Here is a 21,247-nt window from a genome sequence, read left to right on the forward strand (position 1 = left end):
GCGCCCGGCCAGCGCTCCACCCCGCGCTGCAGCCCGCCCCAGGGGAGCTGTGATTTGAGTTTCCCTCATTTCAGATATTTGTGGGCCCCTTGTATCGATTCTTCTGAGAAGTGTCTGTTGAATTCACGTGCCCACTGTTAACTGGTTATTTGGTGTTGAGTTTTCTGAGTTCTTTATGTGTCCCGAGATTGACGCGTAGCTGGTGAAGGTTTCCTCCCATTCCTGCCCCCTTGACTGAGCAGAAGCTTTTTAACCCCCTGCCACCCTTGTCAACTCCTGGCCTGATCCTAGCCAGGTCCTCCTGGGTGTCTCGGCCGGCCTCTGGTGGGCGCTGACCTGCCTGCTGTCCTAGGAGCTGCGGTTCCTGGGCACGCCCAGGCCTTTGGTCCGTTGGGAGGTGACTTGGGTGCAGGGTGAGGGAAAGGCTCTGGGCCCCCCTTCCACCCGGGGATCCCAGCGTCCCAGCGCTGTCTGTGGAAGAGCCGTCTTGTCTCCAACCTATGTTCTGGCTCTGGGAGGAGGCAGGCTGCGGGCGTGCGACTGTCCCTGTGCCTTCTTCTCCGGTTTTGCGTCCATCGGGCACTCTCTCGGCTGAGCGCTGTGGACGACTCGAGGTCAGGCCTCTGCGTTGCTTTTTTGGCTCAGCCTGGCTTTGGCTCTTCTGGGTCCTTTATTAGGAGGATGACTGCAGAGATTCTTATCTTTGGGGATTTTGACTTTGGGGATGCCAACACTCGGGATGGTGGCATTTGGGGGTGTTTCTGAGTGGCGGCCCAGGCCGTGGAGGAGGTCCCGTGCTCCCCCGGGAAGTCCCAACAGAGGAGAAACGGACAGCAAACGGCTGCAGTGAAACTGCAAGTCCTTCAAAGGACGATGATTTCGTGACATCAATGAAAGTGACGGGGACAGGTGAGGCTGAGGCCAGGAAGCCATGGTGGTCGGACCACTGGCAAGGAGAGAGAAGCTGGGTCAGAGGAGCGGGCTGAGAAGTCCCCAGGAGGTGCTGCGACCACCAAAGAGCAGGCCATGAAAGCCCAAACGACTTCACCCCACACTGCAGGGCAGCCCTGGTGGTGACCGCGCCACACGCGGCCAGCCCCAACGGAAACTGTCAACTCTAGAAATTCACCAGCACTGCGAGGACGTCCCAGATACAGCTAACAAACGAAGAAATTCCACCTATTCTTAGGATTCTGGTTTTCTTCTTCAAGGCAGAGGCCTCATCTGGCCTGTCCCTTGTCCCCAACGCTGCCAGGCCTATCTTCAATGGCTGCTCAGGGCGGGACAAGTTCTGGGGCTGGCCATCTGGAGGGGGAGGATGTCCTGGCCCGGCACACTGCACACTGCTGGGCCCACCTGGGCCAAGGGCCGCTCTCCCCTGGAGGACCCCCTTCACTAAGGGCAAAAAGCTGCTCTGCCCTGGGCAAGTGGCCTTTCCCCAGGCCACGGTGGCTCGGCCCAGCTGGCTGGCCTCCTTGGGCACGGGCTCCCAACCTCCCCAAGGCCCCCTCCCCCCCCAGCACGCGGATCAAGCCATCAGCAGAAAACACTCGTGCACGCGCCCAAAACCTGTCCCTTGGTACGCAGGAGCCCCCAGCCTGGGCCAGGCAGTGCAGGTGCAGAAATGGGGAGCGCAGAGCCCCCAGGAGGGACAGGAGGAAGGGTGCGGCGGGAAGCTAAAGCTGGGGTGGGTGGGAGGTGCCACTGAGCGGAGAAGCAGGTGACAGACCTGCCCAGGCATGAGCTGCTCGGAGCCAAGGCAGATCCAGAGGAGGCCAGGCACTCCGGAAAGCCCTAGGACAGAGGTGTGGGCCCTACCAGGTGCCAGGTAAGTAAGTGCTAGACCTCTGGAGGACAAGTAGACATTGACAAAGGAGAGGAGTCTGCAGGGAGGGGGGGGTCGAGGACAGGGAGGAGAGGTGGGAAGAGGCGAAAGACAGCAGGGGACCGAGGGAGGGGAGGAGACGGACGGCCAGAGGCCACACTCTGGCCACTGACCCCTGGCCTTCCGGCCCCACTCCCCTCAACCCTCCGCAAAGCTCTCAGAAGCCCATAGCACAGGACGCTGTGACCTTCTGGGGCCCCATTCCCTGGGCCTCCCTGGTGGCCAGAGATGCCCAGCCAAGGCTGCCAGGGAGCTGGGGAGGCCACTCCCGGTCCCTCCTCCATCACCATGGTGATGGTGCCCCTCTGCCCCGCCCCCTCGGGACAGCGGGAGCATTCTTTCTTTTCTCTTCACCCTGGAAACTGACCCTGAAGCTGAGTCTGCTTCCCGGGACCCCAGGGCCACAAGTCACTTATGAATGTGTCAGTGTCACCATCATGTAAGGACGGTTCTAAACGCCCAGTGGTTTTGTTCAAAGGCATCATAAATGGTCATTTATTTTAAAAGTTTTTTTAAAAGCGGAGGGGGGGAGGGCTGCTTCCCAGGCACCCAGGAAAACCCCCACTTCCTCAGCCACCCTGATCCTGTTCAGTGAGGCTCCTGCCGCCTCCCTACTGGCTCACTGCTCCTCACGCCCACCTTGAACTGCAGNATCGCACTCACAGGGTGTGAGGGGCCCGGCCAGAGCTCGCGCCGCCCCTCGGCCCCCCTCAGCCCGCTCCTCTTCCTGCTGCGCCCAGGCGGGAACCTGCCCTGCCCCGCGAGGAGGAGAAAATCATCACCAGATCCGGGAGACGGCAGTCCAGGGAACCCTGAGAAGTCTGGCTGCAAAATGTTTTAAAAAGAAAAAAAAAAAAAAAGGCTGACAGGGACACCCGGTGACACAGTTTTAAAGTCCAATTTTGAAAAATGATCCAAACACTCTTTTCCCCAAACATGACGAATGACGAGTGGCCACCAGATGCTGGGGTCAGGAAATACGGCTGCGGCTGGTTTTATTCTCTTTGTTTTCAAGAAACCTAAAAATTAGGGATGTCACAAGCGCCCAGGCAAAGAAAAAGCAGGAGACCGCCTGTGGTGAGTGACCCTCCCTCGCAGACCGCCACAGGCCCCCGGTGGATGCGCCCAGAACCAGACACCCGCGCTGGCACGGGGCCAGGGAGGATGCACACCAGCCCGGAGGGACCTGGAGTTCACTGACGTATCTAGAAGGCCCGGGAAGTCCACTGCAGGCCGGGAACGTCCATCGTTAGGACGGCATCCACTGCCCAGGGAACAGGCGGGCAGTGTCCCAGAGCCTCCTGCAGGACGCAGGGCAGAGGCCTGGGGAAGTGATGTAGCCTGTGGAGTGGGGTCACCCGGGGATGAGTCACGGAAGCAGCCCTCGAGTGGTCTTGGGAACGCTCAGCTACAGGACAGCGCGGACCCCCGCCTGCCCGCGGGCCCTCATTCGGGAAGCTCCTCTCAGAAGCCTGGCACTGGCTGAGATGGCAGCGTCTCACCTTCTCCACCAGCTTCTACACCCTGTTTGGGCACAAGACGAGGCCAGGTCCTTGCACACAGAGCCCCTAGATCCTCACGGGCCTGAAGCTGGAGTTCCGGCTCCAGAGTGTCCGTCACATGTCCCCTGCTCTTCCGTCAGTGGGATCTGGGTTTGCAGTCACTTCCAGGAAGTCCACCATCCAAGGGTTCAAGGAGACCCTGGGGTTAGGAACCTGGGAGTCCGGCTACGCCCAGCCCTTCAAATAACCACTTCAGAGCGGAGCAAGTCCTCTCCAGTGTCACAGAAGAGGGCGAATCACAGGAGGCCTAAAGGAAAAGACGGAAACGGGCGCAGCCGGAGTGACAGCAGACAAGACGACCTCAAGACACGGTGCCTCTCCAGAGGCTGAGGCAGGAGCATCACAAACTCAAAGCCAGCCTCAGCGATTCCGTGAGACCTGTCTCTACATAAAATATAAAAAGGGCTGCGGGTATGGCTCCATCCCGCAGTGCCTCTGGGATCAACCCCTGGCACCCCAAAAACTAAAGAAAAGGGGGAGTGAGGAGGGCGTGGCCTGGGGCAGGGCTAGAGAGGCCCCAACCACACTGTGTGCCCTGCCCTCGCACACCTGGCCGCAGCCTCTGGCCACCAACCTCTCCTGGCACAGCCACCCAGCCCGGGTCCAAATCCCTCAGGAACGGCCTCAAGCTCTCTCCTCCCTGCTACCTCCCTGGTCAGGGCCACCAACCTCTCCACCTGGCCCCCCTGCCCCCTGTGCCTTGTAAATCAAACCCTTTGTGTTCCTCCCCTGCCCTCAACCCCCAACGGCTGCTTCCCAGGCACCCAGGAAAACCCCCACTTCCTCAGCCACCCTGATCCTGTTCAGTGAGGCTCCTGCCGCCTCCCTACTGGCTCACTGCTCCTCACGCCCACCTTGAACTGCAGACTTTTTCTTTTTTTGGAGTATAGAGATTGAATCCAGGGTGCTCTACTGCTGAGCCACATCTTAAGCCCCTTTTTTAGGTCTTATTTTGAGACAAAGTCTAACCTGCAGAGGCTGGCCTCAAACTTGCAATCCTCCTGCCTTGGCCTCTGAGTATCTGACCACAGGCATGCACCACTGCACCCAGAACCTCAGAACCTTTGCACTTGCTATTACTTTTGCCCAAACAACTCTCCATAAAGCCCTGTAGGGCTGCTCCTTCCTATAGCTCAGTAAAAAGGTCACCTTTCTAGAGGCCTCCTCTGACCACCCTGGCTAGCGTGGCTCACCTAGACCATGGCCTATGCCACCCACCGCACCTCTACTTTGGATGTTCGATGCTCGATGTGCGCGTGGGCACCATGCAAGGGGCCCTGCAGGTCCACGCAGGCGCTGCCACCGCTGCCCGCAGCCCGGGCCTGGCTGGCCGCACGTGGCATCAACAGTCACCTTCGTGCTGCTCCACGGCATAGGCACACCCGTGCGCTCATGACAGACACTGCCCTCAGCGCCACACATACCCTGCAGGGAGAACCCGTCACCCCTGCTCGGGAGATGGGAACACCGAGGCACAATGGTCAAGTTACTTGCCCAACTCACACTATTGGTGGGACCCCAAAGGATGACGGGAAGGATCCCAAGAAGACCCGTCCTCACTGGGGCCTCCCAAGCCCCACGTCAGTGATGGGCCAGATCCCAACACGACTGGCACAGACGGGGCCAGCAGCCCCCGGGGAAGGTGGGTCCCCAGAGTTTGGAAGTGCATGAAGCCTAGGTCCCCAGCATGTCCCCAGCAAGCCACTCTGGGGACAGAGGGAGCAAGCTGGCAGCCCCAGGCCTGGCCACAGACTTGTTTTGTTTGGCCCATGGACTGTGGGTTAAAAATGCGACCGAGCTGCCAATCTGTGAACGTGGGGTGGTCCCACCCAGAAAGCCCTTGTTCCAGCCGCTGGAGGACACGGTGTAAAGGGCAGGAGATCTAGCAGCGCTGCACCAGAGGCACGGAGCTGGGAAGCAGCTGTCCTTTTACCAGGGACACTCGCTGGTGCTCCAGGACACCCGGGGCGTGGGGTTAAGGTCATGGGCTCTGGACCCAGATGGATGGGCTGGCTCAGGTCTGAGCCATCTGCTCACGTGCTCCGGCCCCTCGGCTCCTCATCTGTACAGCAGTGCCACCCCACAGGTCACAGGACACAGGCACCCTAGGTCTGTGTAAAACGTCACACACCAACCATCGCAGCCGCAGGACCACCCCAGCCCACTGTTCACAGACCGCTGGACGACAACAAGTGTGGTCAACCCACACGCTGAAGTACGCTGCGGCCAAGGGAAGGAACGCTATCCTGACACCCGCCAGCACCTGTGACCCTGCAAACACCGCGCTCAGTGGGAGAAGCTGACACAAGAGGCCCCGCCCTGCCCAGCTCCACTCACAGGATGCGTCAATCAGATCCACGGACAGCAGGTGTGTGGCCTGCGGCACAGAGTGGGGGTGACTGCCAGGGGTCCAGGGCTTGCTCCTAGGGTGATTAGTAGTGCCAGTCACCCACTCTCATGGACACAGAAGCTAGTAGAGTGGACCCAAGGACGGTGGATGTCACGTGTGTGAATTATGTCTCAATAAAAATGTCACAACAAGAAGAGGCCCTGGGAGGCGGGTCCTGTGATGCCATCGTGGGGGTGAGAAGCTCCGCGGCTGGAGGGTCGGTTCCCACGGCCAAGCCATGTTGGCAGCAAGGGCCAAGCGGGTGCCAAGGGTCGCCCGGCTCCTCAGCTCTTGCCAGGCAGATCGCTCCTGTCTCTGAGCCCTGTCAAAGGCCACGCTGGAGTCACTCTTGACCTGGTCCCTCTGAGGTTCCCAAGGACCCTGAAGTCTGGAGCATCACAGGGGACCTTTGCTTATTCATATCTATAGGGACAGCTGGGGACATCATAAATGAGGACTTGAACAGCCCACAGTGGGGACTGGCCCTCTCCCAGGGGGACGGGAAGAGACATCGTGGGTCTCTGAGTCCAAGCCCTTGGCACAGTGGCTCAGATGTCAGTCACCTCCTCCCACAAGGGTCAGGCCAGCAGGATGGTCCCTTTAGGGGAGGACACCTTGCTTACCAGGGGCGGATCACCTTGCTGGGCAAGAGTGTCCCCTGCACACCCAGGGGTCCCTCACGCACCAGCCCCCAGGGTAAGAGGGCCCCCATGAGCACCCTCCCATTAGAGCCTCGCTGAGCCCGTGGGGGCTGCAGAGGAGCCCTCTGAAGGGTGGCCCGTCTCCTGAGCAGGGACAGGGCCTCAGGGGCGCCAGGGCTCCGGGCAGCCTACTCCCAGAACAGGGCCAACCTGGGAGTGAAGGGACCAGGGGCCAGAGAGGGACAGGGAGGACACAGGGAAGAGGAGACTGAGAGCAGAGGGGACAGCAAACCCAGGAGAGAGCGGGCCCGGGCTGGGCAGAGCTGCCCGGCCAGGAGGGGCCAGGAGGGGCCAGGAGGCGGGAGACCAGCGGGGCCTTCCCCGAGGTCCTTCCCACAGCAAGGGAGGCGCCAGCCCTGCCCAGGAGCCCAGGAGCCGGGCCTGGGGCTTCCCCCGCCAGGACAGGAGGAGGCCCGTGGTCAGGCCGGGGCTGGGCCCGGAAGTGCCAAGCATCCAGCCAGGTTGTCATGGCCACGAAGACAAAGGGGGCACACAGAGGCCTGGAACAGAGTCCCCATGAGGGCCCCGGCCGCCTGAGGTCCCTAGGAGAGCCCGGCTTCCCCCAGGACCTACCTAGCAGGGGCTCCAGGCGGCCGCAGGGAGGGCCGCAGGTCAGAGTCCAGCGTGGAGCAGGGAGACTCCGAGACTGGGCCTTGATGGCCTCACCTGTCCGGGGGCCTGTCCTCAGCTTGTCCCCATGGCAAGGAGCTCCCTGGGGAGGACCCCGGAGCCTGAATGACAGCGTACAACCAGAGGTGGCGCCGCTCCGCCGGGGCCCCAGTGCCCGCGGGGAGAAGGTGACCTCCCGTCTGCTCCAGACCAAGGCTTTCGTGAACCGCAGTTGAATGGACCACCAGGAACATGGGGTGCAAAGACCCCTAGATCCAACCCAGGTGACCCACTCTGCCAAGTGGCCCAAGTGTCCGCGTTTCCCCAGTTTCTGACTACAGCCTGTCATGAGCCACATGGTGCCCTGAGTGGAGCCAGGGGACCTCAGGGCCACCAGGATGCAGGCATGACAGTGGGCCTGGGGGAAAGCCCCCGCGTGCAGGGTCTCCACCCCCCTCACTACTTGCTGGCCAAGGCAGAACATCCCCAGGCCTCAGTGTCCCACCCACAAGACGAGAGTAACCCCAGAAGGACCCCCGGGCCTGGGGGGTATTCCACGAGCTGACACACGGGACACTCTCATCAGGCCCTCCCATGGGGACGATTACTGTGGACACGGTCACACGTCGGGTGGCACTGTTACTGACACACCTCCTCACACCCACTGACCCCCGCCTGACATGTCCAGTGCATTCTCAGTGACTGGCCTGCAGTCTGTCCCTCCACCAGAAGGTCCTGCTTGTGAGGGCAGGGGCTGGTCTGGCCCATCCCCTGCTGAACACCAGCTCAGCCTAGACCCAGGCCTGGCACTTGGTGAGTGCCCATAAATGACAGGTCAGGGCTGGGACCCTGGCTTTACCACACCTTTGCTGTGTGACCTCAAGCAACTGACTCAATCTCCCTGAGCCTCATGGAACAAGAATCTGGGAAACCAGAATACAATGCCCTTGCCAGGTGCTGAGGCTGCAGTGCTGCCCGACACAGGCCAAGATCGTCAGCTGACAGCATCCTCTGGGGGCACGTTAGGTTGTCACAGACGTGGGTACGGCTAGTGGGTGGAATGAGGGGTGCTGTTAGCCATCCTACGGGCACAGGATGGCCCACACAGAACCATCCAGCCCCCGGCGTCCACAGTGCTGAGGTGGAGAGACCCTGACGGGAGGCCAGGCAAAGGCGAGGCTCCAGGACCACAGGAGGGAGGCGCAGCCCCAGGGCGAGTCCCTGCAGCGCAGGAGGAGTCCCGGGAACCCCGGGGCTGCCCCAAACAAGGGAGACCACCACCCAGACAGCTCTGGAGCCAGCAGAGTCGCGCGTAGCGCTGGGTGCCACCACAGTGCACCTGCAGGTCCCACCCGGAGCCGGCTGGGAGCCCGCCGCTGGACACCCGCCCCAGCCTGGGCCCAGGGCTTTCTAAAGCACAGACACAGCCTCAGAAGCCAGCCACGGCACAGCCACAGGTCACATGTCCATGGGCCAAGGGAAAAGTCCACGAGCACCCAGGGAAAGAGCCGGAAGACAGCGGGCGGACCAGTGAGCACCGGGGTGGGTCGACCAGAAAGGGCTGCTCACTCGGCCAGTTCTGCAGGGACACCGCCTCCTCCTCCGCCTGGTGAAGAGGAGGGACACACACGCCCTTGGCCCCAGAATCCCTTCCTGGGTGTAACCTACAGGTACACGGAGCTGTGGTCTGTCACACCATCGTTTACACTGGCACAGCCTCCGTGTCCCCCAACGGGACTGGCACACACACACCTCATCCGATGGAATTCTACGCAGCAATCCTGGGGACCGTGACAGAGCAAGTCCCACGATGGGGACAACGAAGAGCACAAAACGTGTCTGTGTCAGCTGCTCTCTCTGCCGACGGACCTTTATTTCACTTACTTGTATGTGGTGTTGAGAATCGAACCCAGGCCTCCCACGAGCTGAGCCACAACCCCAGCCCCTGCGCTCGGCTTCGCACAGCCAGAGGGTGAAGGCCACCTGAGGGGGCCCCAGGAGACGGGGGCCTGCGCTGCCCCTGGACGGACTCAGAGGCTGGCTTTCACTGGACTTACTGGAGACTTTCATACTGGAGATTGAACCAGGGGCCCTTTACCACTGAGCTACAGCCTCAACCCTTTTGTATTTTTATTTTGAGACAGAATCTCACTAAGTTGCTGAGACTGACCCCGAATTGCGATCCTCCAGCCTCAGCCTCCCACGTGGCTGGGATTACAGCGAGAGCCAAGGCATTACTATACAGTTTTAATTTTGTCCTGGGTAGATGCACATTTTACCTATGTACAACATACATACCACACACACGGACACACACACACACACACACCGTCTCTGTACGCACATACAGCTACATCACGGCCTGCAACATACAGCATATAAAACACACAGGTGGTACATGTGTGGTCTATGTAGTGTGTACACTATGGTTTTATACTCGCACACATGTGTTTACATGCACTTGTGTCATTACAATTTTTAATTAATTCAAAAGACACAAAAGATGAGAATGATATGATTCCAATATACATAAAGTCCCAAAATAAGCAAAACTATTTGATGACAGACATCAGAGCAAGTGGTTACTTTCGGGGACACTGTCAAGGAGGGGACACCCTCTAGGTGCTGGCAACACTCCCTGCCTGGTCCGAGTGACAGCTACACAGATACAGCACATCATGAATCCACCAGTCACGTGCTCCTCGCGGCTCACTTGGCACCAAGACAGGACTAAAGGGTCAAAATGAAAATGTCTTATGGGGAAGAAATAAAAAGGACTGGTCGTGGGGGCACTTCCAGAGATTCCCCCAACTCCACCACCCCCATTCCCAGAGGGAGCGCCCCGCTCAGTGCCCTGGGAGCAGGCCAGGCGCGGGGACCCCCGGGGTCCCCCCAGGAAGAAGCCACATGGGAATCAAGCTGGCCTTTGTGGATGGGGCCAGCAGAGCGGGACAAAGGGCCAAACGGCGGCCCTGCTCCCCAGCCCCCTGGACACTGAGGCCCATTCATGTTGGAGGCTGGCCCTTCCCCAGGCTGCCCGCCTCCTCTCCAGAGCTGGGAACAATGTCCCCTTTGACCACCTTCTTGTCTCCCACTTCCGCATTTAATTGCAAGTTCATGGGTATTAAGTGGCCCGCACAGCTGACCCAGCTCGCACCCCCTCCCCACCCCCAAAGAAGAGGCCCACAGCGCTGCCTCTGTCCCTTCCCTGCGCCCGCCGCGGCTCGGTGACCCTCCCCAGGGAGAAAGGCCCGCCGCCCGCCCGCCCTCAGCCTCTGTTCTCGCCCAGAGAGCTCGGCGTGCCCACCGCGCTGCTGCTGGCCTGGCTGGGGGCACCAGCCCGCGACGGTGGCCTCTGCTCCGACCTTCGTGGCCACCGCCCACTCCCCTCACACCTCACAGTGTGGAAACAGGCCTGCCGGCCACCCGGAGCCACCCGGAGCCACCCGGAGCCACCCGGAGCCAACACGGAGCCTGGAGGTGGCTCAGCCGGACTCCACGACCTGCCCTGAGCTGCCCCTGCCCCCACTGGAGCGGATGGCTCAAGTCTCTGACCCTTAACCTCCCCTGCAGCGCCACAGCCCAAGGACAACTCCTGAGCTCATCTGTGGTCCCTGGAGGGCTGAGAAGAGGTCCCACAGCAGTGTCCTTCCCAGCACTCACCTCTGACCTTGCTCATGGGGTCCCCACCTCCAGAAGGTCCCCAGGCCTGAGGCATCTGCAATGGACATTTCACCTCCTCCAGGAAGCCTTCCAGGTTACTTTGGCCCAGGTCCGGCTTCCCCTCCACTGAAGAGCCCGCCACCACCTCCCCGACCAGTTCAAGGCTGACCTGGCTCCGGCTCCAGCCTCAACCTGCCTCCTCCTCTGCAGGCCGCCTCCTGGGCCATCCTGTGCTGGACACTGAAGGAGCTTCCCCGAGCCCTGGAGCTCCATAGTCAGCCTCCTGGCTGGCACCCCAGGGCTCCCCAAGGCCCTGCCTGAAGCTCTCAGGGCAACCTGTGGCCTTAGAGGAGGTCCCTGCCACACACCGTCACCTGCCCATTCCTGGCCCTCCACCCTCCTCTCCCTCCACGCATGCACCACCAGCTCCCTGCTCACAGATGCTGCCGAGTCCCCCAGCTCCCAGCCTCTGCACGCACTAGCCAGTGTGCCTGTGTGGGGCTGGGGGTCTTGTCAACATCCACTACTGATGCAGCAGACCTGTGGGATCCCACACAGAGGCTCTCAGTCCCCAGAGCTGGGCTGGAGAGGAGCAAGGACCTCAAGGGCTTTGGCACGTAGCAGCTGCTCAATAAAATTGATCCCCCGTTTATTAAGCTCTAACCAAATGAGGTGAAAGGGAACTGGGTGCCTGATCTTCCTAGAGGGTCAAACTGGAAACCTGTAAGACCTGACTTAGGTCTCAAACACAAGTAAAGGTAACACTGGGCTTTGAAGAGCCTCAGCTGCCGCTGCCTGGGCCTGCGCATCTTCTTCCATCTCATTCTCAGGCCTCCTCTGGGTGCTGGGCGGGGGGTGCGGGGGCTCGCTGCACAGGGCCCCTCACAGCCACCGAGTGGGCTGCTCCCCACTACAGGGACACACGCGGGACCAAAAAAGACTGGAACGCCCACTCCGAGCCCTCAGCTACCAAGACAGCGTCACAGCACCAGGAGTGAGGAGCGACTCCCACGAACCCCGAGCTCCCCACGCAGCGGCCGCAGCCCCTGGAGCCTGCACGCACCTAAGCACTCGCTGGCTCCGAGGCCACCATTGGGACCTGCTTTTGTCCTGGGTGCGTTTGCCACCAGCCCAGGAGCCAAGGGACCCGGCATCCACACGGCCCGTGGCTGAGGCCTCTCCGGCCCGGCTCAGAGGAGGAAACGGGGTGCGGAGAGGGGTCCCGCTGGGAAGTGGGCTTCTGTCCACCCCCAAGAGGCCCGGTGAGGGGCCACCTGGGTCGGGACCTGAGAGGAGGGCTTCAGCTCTGCTCCAGCTGTGGCCTCCCCCTGCCGGGCACCCCGGGCGCCGACAGCATCCCCCTCTAATCTGCTGCAGCCAGGGTGCAGACCCGCCATAAAGGGGGCCTTGGGGCTTTGATGTGGCGGAGGACGGAGCCGCCCACAGAGCGACCTGACAGGGGCCTGGGGGGAGGGAGGGGCACGCCAGATGGGGCTGCCCAAGGAAAAGGGGGACAGAGGGACGGCACCCCTCCTAGGAGCTCAGCCAGCGCCCCAGCAACACGCAGGTGAAGGCCCGGCAGGGTCTGTCTGCTACGGGGACACCAACAAGAGCCAGCCATGGTGGGGGCCGGCTGGCCACGGGCAGCAGGTTGGTCACAGAAGACGCAGGAGCCACGCGAGGCAAGCCCGGGCTTTGGGAAGCTCCGGCCCTTGAGAAGGTCCCATCCTGGGGGCCAGGCCCACAGCCAGGTCCTGACCACAGTATGACCACACAGGCCAGTCTGTCGCCGCCCACCAGGTGGCCAGGTCCTGAGGCGAGCCCAGCCCGCCGCCCTGCCGCCCAGCAGCCCCGGGAGGCTGAGGCCAGGCCTCAGGAGGCAGCACAAGGCCACAGCCTCACCTCGCAGGATCCGTCTCTGAGCGCAGAGGCCAGCTGCACCTGAGTCTGGCCGTCCCTCTCCTCCCCCCAGCCCCTGGCCAGGCCACCACAGTCCCCACCTGGACTGCTGCTGCGACCTCCTCCTGGTCTCTCCTCTCTGTACTCCACCCACCCAGGAAGGATCCCAGGAGGGTGCCCCTGTGTGGCCCGCTCTTGTTAGCTGTCCTCTTTCCATGTCCCCTCAGTGCCAGGTCCACAGATGCAGGGAGCTGGCCTGTCGCGTTCAGAGCTGGTCCGCCAGCGCCCAGCAGGATCTTAGTCAGCACTTGACGACAGTGTGGGACAGCAGACACCAAGATCCCCAGAGCTTAAGGAATGTCCATTCCCTCTGTGACAGGGGCCCTGGGAGGGGCAGTTCTGGGGGGTCGTGGGGCCTGGCCCCGGCTGGGGAGGGCAGACGAACTAGGGAGGGCCTCTGAGCAGCTGCTTGTGGGCCACCGAGCCCACACGCCTCCGGGGCTGTTAGAAACACAGCCTCAGGCCCGGCCCAGGCCTGCAGGTTCACACTCTGCATCTGGCCGCCCCCAGGGGCTCTGTGGAGAGCAACCTGGGGTGCCCTGGACCAACCTCAGAGTAAGCAGGGGGTGCAGGCGCGGCTGCTTCAGGCAGCCCTGGGACCAAAGGCTGGGACAACCCTCGGCCACGCGGGGCCAGACAGAGCAGAGATCATCCAGGGACCCAGCACCCCCCTCCCCCCCTCGAGAAGCCAGCAGGTGGCATGTGCGGTGGGGGAGGGGAGCAGGATCTGAACGCGGCAGACGCCTGAGAGCCGCACCATCTGGAGCCCCTTGGGGTGCAGGGAAGGGGGCAGCGAAGGCAGGAGGGTCTGCAGGATACTGGGCAAGGGGTGAAGGAGTGCCCTGACAGGCAGGACCACTGCTCCAGCCACCGCCACTCACAGGGCCACACACCCAGAAAATGTCTCTGACACATTCGGCAAACCCCTCTGCGCCTCCAAAGAGCTGAGCTCCTAGGCCAAGCCCCAAGTCCTCTTCAGCACGCGAGGTCATGAAGGAGTTGGCCCTCGCCCCTGTGTGCAGTGATGGGCATGTGACCCAGCCTGGCCAATCAGAGCTCCCACCCCACACCCCACAAGCAACACTTGCTTCAGGGATGGCACCTGAGCCAGGAAAGGAGCAGCTGAATCAAGCCGCGCCTGAAGGCGCCACTCCAGAGTCCAGTGAGCCCACACAGCCATGGAGTCCGCCTTCCTTTTTTTTTTTTTTTTAATTTTTGCTTAAACACTTTTTTTTTCCTTTTTTGGGGAGGTACCAGGGATTGAACTTAGGGATTGAACTCGCCCACTGAGCCGCACCCCCAGTGCTATTTTGTATTTTATTTAGAGACAGGCCTCACTGAGCTGCTTAGCGCCTCGATGTTGCTGAGGCTGGCTTTGAACTTGCCATCCTCCTGCCTCAGCCTCCCGAGCCCTGGGATCACAGCGTGCCCACTGCGCTGGCACATCAGCCTTTTCGAGGTGGGGTTTCTATGTGTGTGACACAGACACACAGTCCCGCACCTGTCCCTAGTGTCGCCGCTCTTTGAGGACGCTCACCATTGTTCCATCCATCAACACAATCTCAGGAACAGTGCCAAGGACACACTCACCCGCACCAGGTGCTGCTCTGGGTGTGGGGACACAGCAGGGAACAGAAGAGACCGAGGAGACCCCGTCGTCCCGGCCCCAGCTCTGCCGAGAGGAGGGCACTGAAGGCGACGGAGAGGGGTGCCCTGGAGGGGTCACGCGGAGAGAGCCAGGCGTCTGCAGGACCCGAGAGGCCGTGAGGGCCTGGACACCTGCGAGTGTCCAGAGCAGCAAGATGGCCAGGGCCCTGGGGCAGGGCCCATCTGGAGGTGGGCTCGGAGGCCATGGGGAGTGGGAGAGTCAGTACGGGGGCTCCCAGGGCCCATCGGGGGCTCCCAGGGCCCATCAGGACCTCGGCAGTGACTGTGAGGGGGACCAGGGGCCCCGAGCAGCAAGGATCGCGCTGACTACCAGGGTGGAGACGGGGACCTGGGACCGCAGCAGTCCCTGCGGGAGGCAATGGTGGCGGAGACCATTGTCGCGGAGGTGGAGAGCCGGGATGGGGCGGGGAGCGGCCAGACTCTGGCCACTTGTCCAGGCTGCAGCGGGATCCCCTGGCGGGCTGCAGCAGGACGCGAAGGGTGGCTGGAAGTGGCTTCAGAACGCGGCTGGGCGGCTGCGGGAGGTAAGGGAAGGAGACAGAGGGGTGCCCTGGGACACCCAGGGCGTGAGGTCCTGTCGCCAGCTAGAGACAGACACCTAAAGGTCAGGACAGAGGTCGGCCCAGGGATGGCACTGACAGTGACAGAACAGGTGAACCCCACCACAGCTTGACGAGTGACGAAGGACGCTGGCCCCGGGCCACCAGCCTGCCTCTCCCGCGCTGGGGAGCTGAGGAGCAGCCGACACCGGCCTGGGGGACAGGGACAGCCTGCTGAGGACAGTCCCTGTGGGGGAGGCAGGAGGGCAGGGCCTGCACCCACCCCATCTGCTGCCCAGGTGAGAACCTGAGGCTCAGACAAAGGCGTGACGCAAGGTGACACAAGGTGACACTGAGGCTGAGCCGGCAGAGGGGCAGAACCAGGCAGGGCATCAGACGCCACAGGCTCTGTGCCGGGGCAGCCCGTCACCAGCACAAGTGGGGACCCCCTGCCGCCCGTGTCCCAGGCTGCCAAGGCCCCGACGCTCGGAGAGAGGGCGGAGAAGGAGTGCTGGCCGTGGCGTCCTGGTGACCGGCAGGGGCCATGTGCCGGCAGGCAGTCAGGCGGCCCCCCTGCCCTCCCCTTTGGAACCTGGTGGCACCTGCTCCAGAGGGCACAGTGGGCCGAGACCTGGGTTCAACTCCCAGCCCACCCGACAGAGCCCTCTCCGTGCGGAGCTCGCTACGAGCCTGGGTGACCAGACGCGGGTCTCTCTTGCTCAGCGCTGCTGACTTCTGGGGCCAGATGCCCTCTGTGAGGTCACCCTACATCTGTGGCCCCACCCACAGGTGCCCAGGGCACCTTTCTCCCTGTCAATAACCAAAACCGTCCCCAGACGTGGCCGTGCGTCTCTGGGCGGGCACAGCTGCCCTGGTTTGAGAACCCCTGCCCTATGCTCACCAGAACATCCATGTGGCTCCGGAGGGCAAAGAGCTTGTCCACTGTGGACTCTGAGGCGCTGCCCAGCCGCCCCACCCTGGTTCCCGAGGGCCAGTGGACATGGGCACGACCTGGCGCTCTAAAGGGTCTCTAAAAGGACACGTTCTCCGTTTGTTCTAAACTCCAGACTTGGTTTATTTTGTTAATAAAATAATTAAGCACTTATTAAGCACCCCTGTGCACCGTGGCTCATCTCAGACGCGCAATGACCCGAGCAGGGTGGCACAGTTACTGCCGAAATCCCCGCTCCCTGAGGACGCGGCGAACTGGGTGCTGAACGGCTCCTCCCAGGTGGCTGCCAGCCCTGGGCAGAGCAGGGCTGGGGTCAGGGGCCAGGGCCTCGCACGCCTCAGGCCTTCAGGCTGGGACGGCCCCCGACGAGGGGCAGCAGGCACTTACTAGGCACCCACCTGTGCCAGCCTAGGGGTCAGCAGCAGGGAGGCCCAGGCCAGGGTGGACCCTAACCACACACCAGGCGGAATGTGGCAAGGGTGCAGGTGGCATGAGGACTGGAGGGAGGGAGGCGCACAGACACTAAGGACACGCCAGATAAGGGGACAGCACACAGGAACCCACTCAGGGGAAGCCCTCGGTGGGCGGCAACAGAGCACAGCCACACTGGTGACGGGGAGAGGGCTGGCAGAGGGACAGTGCTCTCCCGACCAGCACGGCTGTCCTGGGGCAGAGCAGCCATGGCCAGGACAAGTGCTGGCACTGAGAGACACCAAGGAGAGGGCGGCAGGGACCAGGGGCCAGGGCTGACTGACCGGCCACACCAGGGGGCAGTGGGATTCTCTAGGCCACTGACCCATGGGACAGACAGCTCAGAGGCCCAGGGCCCTGCTGGTGTCCAGTGCCAGCCCCAGCACGGGAGTGACCCTCCACGATGTGCCAGACCCAGCAGCCCCCAAACGTGGGCACTGCCTAGGGAGAAGGGCAGTACCCGTCCCCCTTCACTCTAGTCCACAGTAATCTGAAAAATATTGAGCTGATTATGATTAACATAGTGATGCAAAAAAGGACTCCAGGATGAAGCGGCATCCTCTCCACACCCCCACCTCGGCCTGAGGCCACCAGCACTGGACCCCGAGCGGATCCTATAGTCCCCGCCACACTCCTGCACACTGCCAGGGTTTGGACCTTGAATGGCCCCAAAGGCTCCTGTGCTGAAGGCTAGATCCCAGTCTTGGACCATCAGGAGGGGGAACCCTCAGGAGGCGGGGCCTAGGGAGGAAGCCAGCTCCCTGGGGGCATGGCCTGGCAGGGGACATGGGCAGCCCAGCTCCTCCTCTTTCTCCTGGAGCTTCCTGGCCACCAGTGATCAGGCCACCTCAGTGATCAGGCACCTGCTGCCCCACAGGTCCACGACCTGGGCCAACCATGGACTCAAACCATAGCAACCAGGAACCAAAATAAATCTTTCTTCCTTGAGGTTGACTTTCCCGGCTATCTTGTCACAGTGACCGAAACCTGACCCACCAAGATAGCCTTTTGTGTGTGTGTATGTGTGTTATTTTCTTCTAAAAATTAGGATCAGACTCCATATTCAACTGCCCTTAGCCCTCATTCTTCAACAGACCAGCATGCAGGGCCCCTCCTGTCCACCCAAAGAGGTCAAGCGCATTCCTCAACCCTGCCTGATAGCCCAACCAGTGGACGGACGACAATCCGAACACTTCTCTGCTAATGACTATTACCATGGCTTCCACAGGTTGGTTGGCTGGTTCTCATTGTTAAAAACAGAACTGGAATAAACATCGTTTTTTAGTTGGTGGGGCTGGGGATACACCCAGGAGCACTTGACCACGGAGCTACACCCCCAGCCCTTTTCATCTTTATTTTGAGAGAAGGTCTTGCTAAGTTGCTGAAGCTGGTCTTGAACTAGCCATCCTCCTGCCTCGGCCTCCTGGGTCTCTGGATCACAGGTGTGCCCCACTGCGTGCAGCTAAACACCTTCACCATCGGTCTTCATGTACTTTTCCCTGTCTCTATGGGAGAGCCCCCGAGGAACTGAATCACAGGTCTGTGGTTTTGATTTCTGAAGAAGACGTTACCAAACTATTTTTCCCCAGACAGCAGTCGCCAACGCCCCGCTGCCATTCCCCAGCAGCCGGCTCTCGCCCCTGTGAGAGGCAGGCCACGGAAGGTGACGCTGGCCCATGTGGCTTCCCAGCAGCCCTGCAGCCCTGCACAGTCCCCTGGCCACAAAATGCCACCAAGTCACGAGGAGGCTGGGTCCAATGAGGACAGAGGGCTGGGGTGCAGCTGTCCACCCTCAGGTCCTGGGCAGCACCGGGCACCTCCCGGCCTCCCTCCCGGCCTCCCTCTGGCCTCCTGAGCCAATGCCCACCTGCCCATCCCCACTCCTAAACACATTTCACACCCAGGCTCAACAAAGACGCCTCTGTCCCAGAGAGGAACCCTGCCGCGGGGCACCCTGGGTCCTGCCCACTGGCCTCCATGTGGGGGAGGAGGCAGCATGGGGAGGAGGGCACGCTGGCCCCCCCAGCCCACCTCACGGTGGGCCCCTGGCTCCCTCCACACCCCGAGCGCTCACACGGGGCCCACCCTGGGCACTTCCCCTTCACCCCGGTGCTCAGCCCCACGGCCCGACGAGAGGAGCACCCGCATCACCACCACCCCACAGACGGGGAACTGAGGCTCCATGCACCCCAGGTCACGCAGCTGGTGAGTCACGTGGGGACACGAGGCAGAGACACTTAACTGGCTTCTGACCCCCACAGAACTCTCGAGGACCCAGCCATCCTCCTCTCCCACCCAGGTAACAAGCACCTCCTCCCTCTGCCCCCACTGCCGCCTCCACGCTGTTCTCCACGGCAGCCAGCCCCCACAGCACCTCCCCAACTGTACCTCCTGCCACTCTCCCCTGGCTCACTGAGTCCCGGCCATCCTGCCTCCCTGCTCTTCCTGAAACATGTCCCTGCCTCAGGGCCTTGGCACCTGCGGCTTCCTGTGCTTGGGATGCTCTTCCCCACCCCATACAGAGACTGAGACCCTTCCCAGAGGCAGCACCAGAGGGCAAGAGCCTGGGTTCAGCTCAGGCTGTGTGGACTCAGAGAGGACAAAACCTTGGCTGAATCTCCATGAGAGAAGGGCACTGTGTGACTCTGGGCAGGTGGCTGGAGCTCTCTGACCTACTGTTTCCTCATCCATAAAACAGACAACACAGGAACACCCTCCCCCCCAGGTTCCTGGGAGCCACGTGGCTTGGAAAGTGTCCACACTGAGCAGGACACCTCAGACGGGCGGGACCCCAGCGAGGCCCTGAAGATCAGAGGTGACCTGAGCCTCAGGGGAAGGCAAAGGCTTCCGTCTGGGGGGAGGCCCCTGCACAGAGGAGGAGAAACCCTCCCACCTGCCTGCTCCCTCTTCTGACCCCCATGCCCAGGGGTGTCCTACAGGAACCACACCCCACTGCCATGGGGACAGGCCCCTCGCCCAACCTGGCCAGAGCCTCGGTGCCTGGGTCAGAGGGGGCATGTGGCCCGGGGCAGCCCCATCCCGGACGAGGGCCAGTCCCTTCACCAACACGAGCCCAGCAGGCCTCGTCCGTGGGCTTCCACCACTTTCAACTGAGGATCCCAAACCAGAAGAGGGTCCAAGCAGTGTCAGTCCTGCCATCCAGAGGAGGCCCCAGAGAGCACCACGAGGCCACACACAGGGAGCCCTGCTTCCCCTCTGGGTCTGCTCCTGGCATCTTCCAACGGAGCCAGGGGCAGGATGTAGGACAGAGGGACACGGGAACGTCCCGTGTAGCCGCTGATGTTGCAGAAAAGGGAGCGATGGCCACAGGAAGTGGAAGCCGAGGCCACAGAAGCACCCCCTAGGGCAGGACCACCTCCGGTTCTCTAAGGCAGGACCACCCAAAGCCGAGGCCACCTCCGAGGCCAGGAGCCTGGGTGACTTCAGAGGCCACACAGTGGAAGGCTTCTGCCTGGGGTGCGGGGCTCTCCTCCCCCTGCCTTTCTTCAAACACAGGAGCCACAGGTCCTGCTTTTAGTTTTCCATGAAGATGGGCGCCGTCCAAGCGGCTTGGGAGGCTGAGGCTGGAGGATTGCAATTTCCAAGCCAGCCTCAGCAAAGAGAGGCACTGAGCAACTCGGTGAGACCCTGTCTCTAAATAAAACACAACACAGAGGTGGGGATGTGGCTCAGTGGTCAAGTGCCCTGAGTTCAATGCCCAGTGACCCCCAAAAATGAAATTTAGAAGAAACCTGTCTCTGTCCTCTTAACCATACAGTTAAAAATTAAAACCAGCCGGACAAGCACAGTGATAAAGGGCAACACACACTCTCGTGTCAGGGCCATCAGGGAGGGCGGAGGCTGTGGCAAGCGGAGACCGACAGCCCTGCACCCACCGGGGGGCTGCCCTGTGGCCCAGGCAGCTCCACCTGCAGGAGGGTGAGCTTGGCACAGACGCGTCTTCTGATTATTTCAGAAGCCAGAAATAAAGAGTTTCGTATAAGATTTCTTGATTTTCAATGTCGGCAACTATTATAAAAAAAAAATTAAACACTGTGGAAACTCACAAAACCCACTTATGGGCCTGATCCGGCCTGAGGACCCCTGGTTTGGACGCATGAATGACAGGGAGGGGCGTGCTGTGATCAAATCTGGGTCCTCAGTGGCGAGCACAAGAGCTGGGCAGAGCAAGGCCCAAGAGATGACTCTGACCAGATCCTCACATGTGCACACACGTGCACACACACGGTGCACACGCGGTGCACACAGGTGTGAGCGCACATGGTGACTGAAATCAACGAATCTGAAGGTGATGCTTCCCAGAACACAGGAAGACCCACAGTGGCAGGTGCCTCCAGCTCACCTGGAGACGCCCCGACCTCCTGCCCGGTCCTCCGAGGAGTCTCACTGTGGGGTTAAAGCAGCTCTGGGTGGGAGCCAGGGAACCCGCGTAGCCACAGGTGCCCTGGGCAGCCCCAGGCCACCCCTCGGCATGGTCCTGGGTCTCGGCTGCCCTTGCTGGGAGCACACGTGGGCACAGGCCTCTCCCACCTGAACTCCAGCTCAGGGCTCCAGCGCCAGGACTGGCCTGGACAGAGAGGCACAGGTCGAGCCCGGCCTTCTCCAGCCCCCGCTACTGAGTCGAGGAAAGAAATGGTGACACCTGAACGAAGCTGCCCGTGGCCTGGACTCTGCCAACCTGAAGTCACCTCTATGCCAAGGGATGTGGGTGGCCAACTAGCAGGACACCAGCACGACCGGAGCACGCTGCGCTGGCATGAGCAGCACAGTCGGAGCCGGCACTCGGAGCGCTCGCCCGGCCAGGCGCTGCCCTAGGAGCCAACGGGTC

General features: G+C 61.7%; 1 long non-coding RNA gene across 1 annotated transcript; it reads right to left on the minus strand.

Moving 5' to 3' along the window:
• Window positions 1–2,545: 2,545 nt before the first annotated feature.
• On the minus strand, window positions 2,546–20,960 carry LOC125618957. The gene is made up of 3 exons (XR_007350351.1): window positions 20,950–20,960; window positions 8,968–8,985; window positions 2,546–6,142 (listed from the first exon to the last, which is right to left on the minus strand). It is a non-coding gene; the product is annotated as an uncharacterized LOC125618957 (long non-coding RNA).
• Between the last annotated feature and the right edge of the window lie 287 nt (window positions 20,961–21,247).

Source organism: Marmota marmota, unplaced genomic scaffold, assembly GCF_001458135.2.
Source record: "Marmota marmota marmota unplaced genomic scaffold, marMar, whole genome shotgun sequence".
Classification (NCBI taxonomy): Eukaryota; Metazoa; Chordata; class Mammalia; order Rodentia; family Sciuridae; genus Marmota; species Marmota marmota.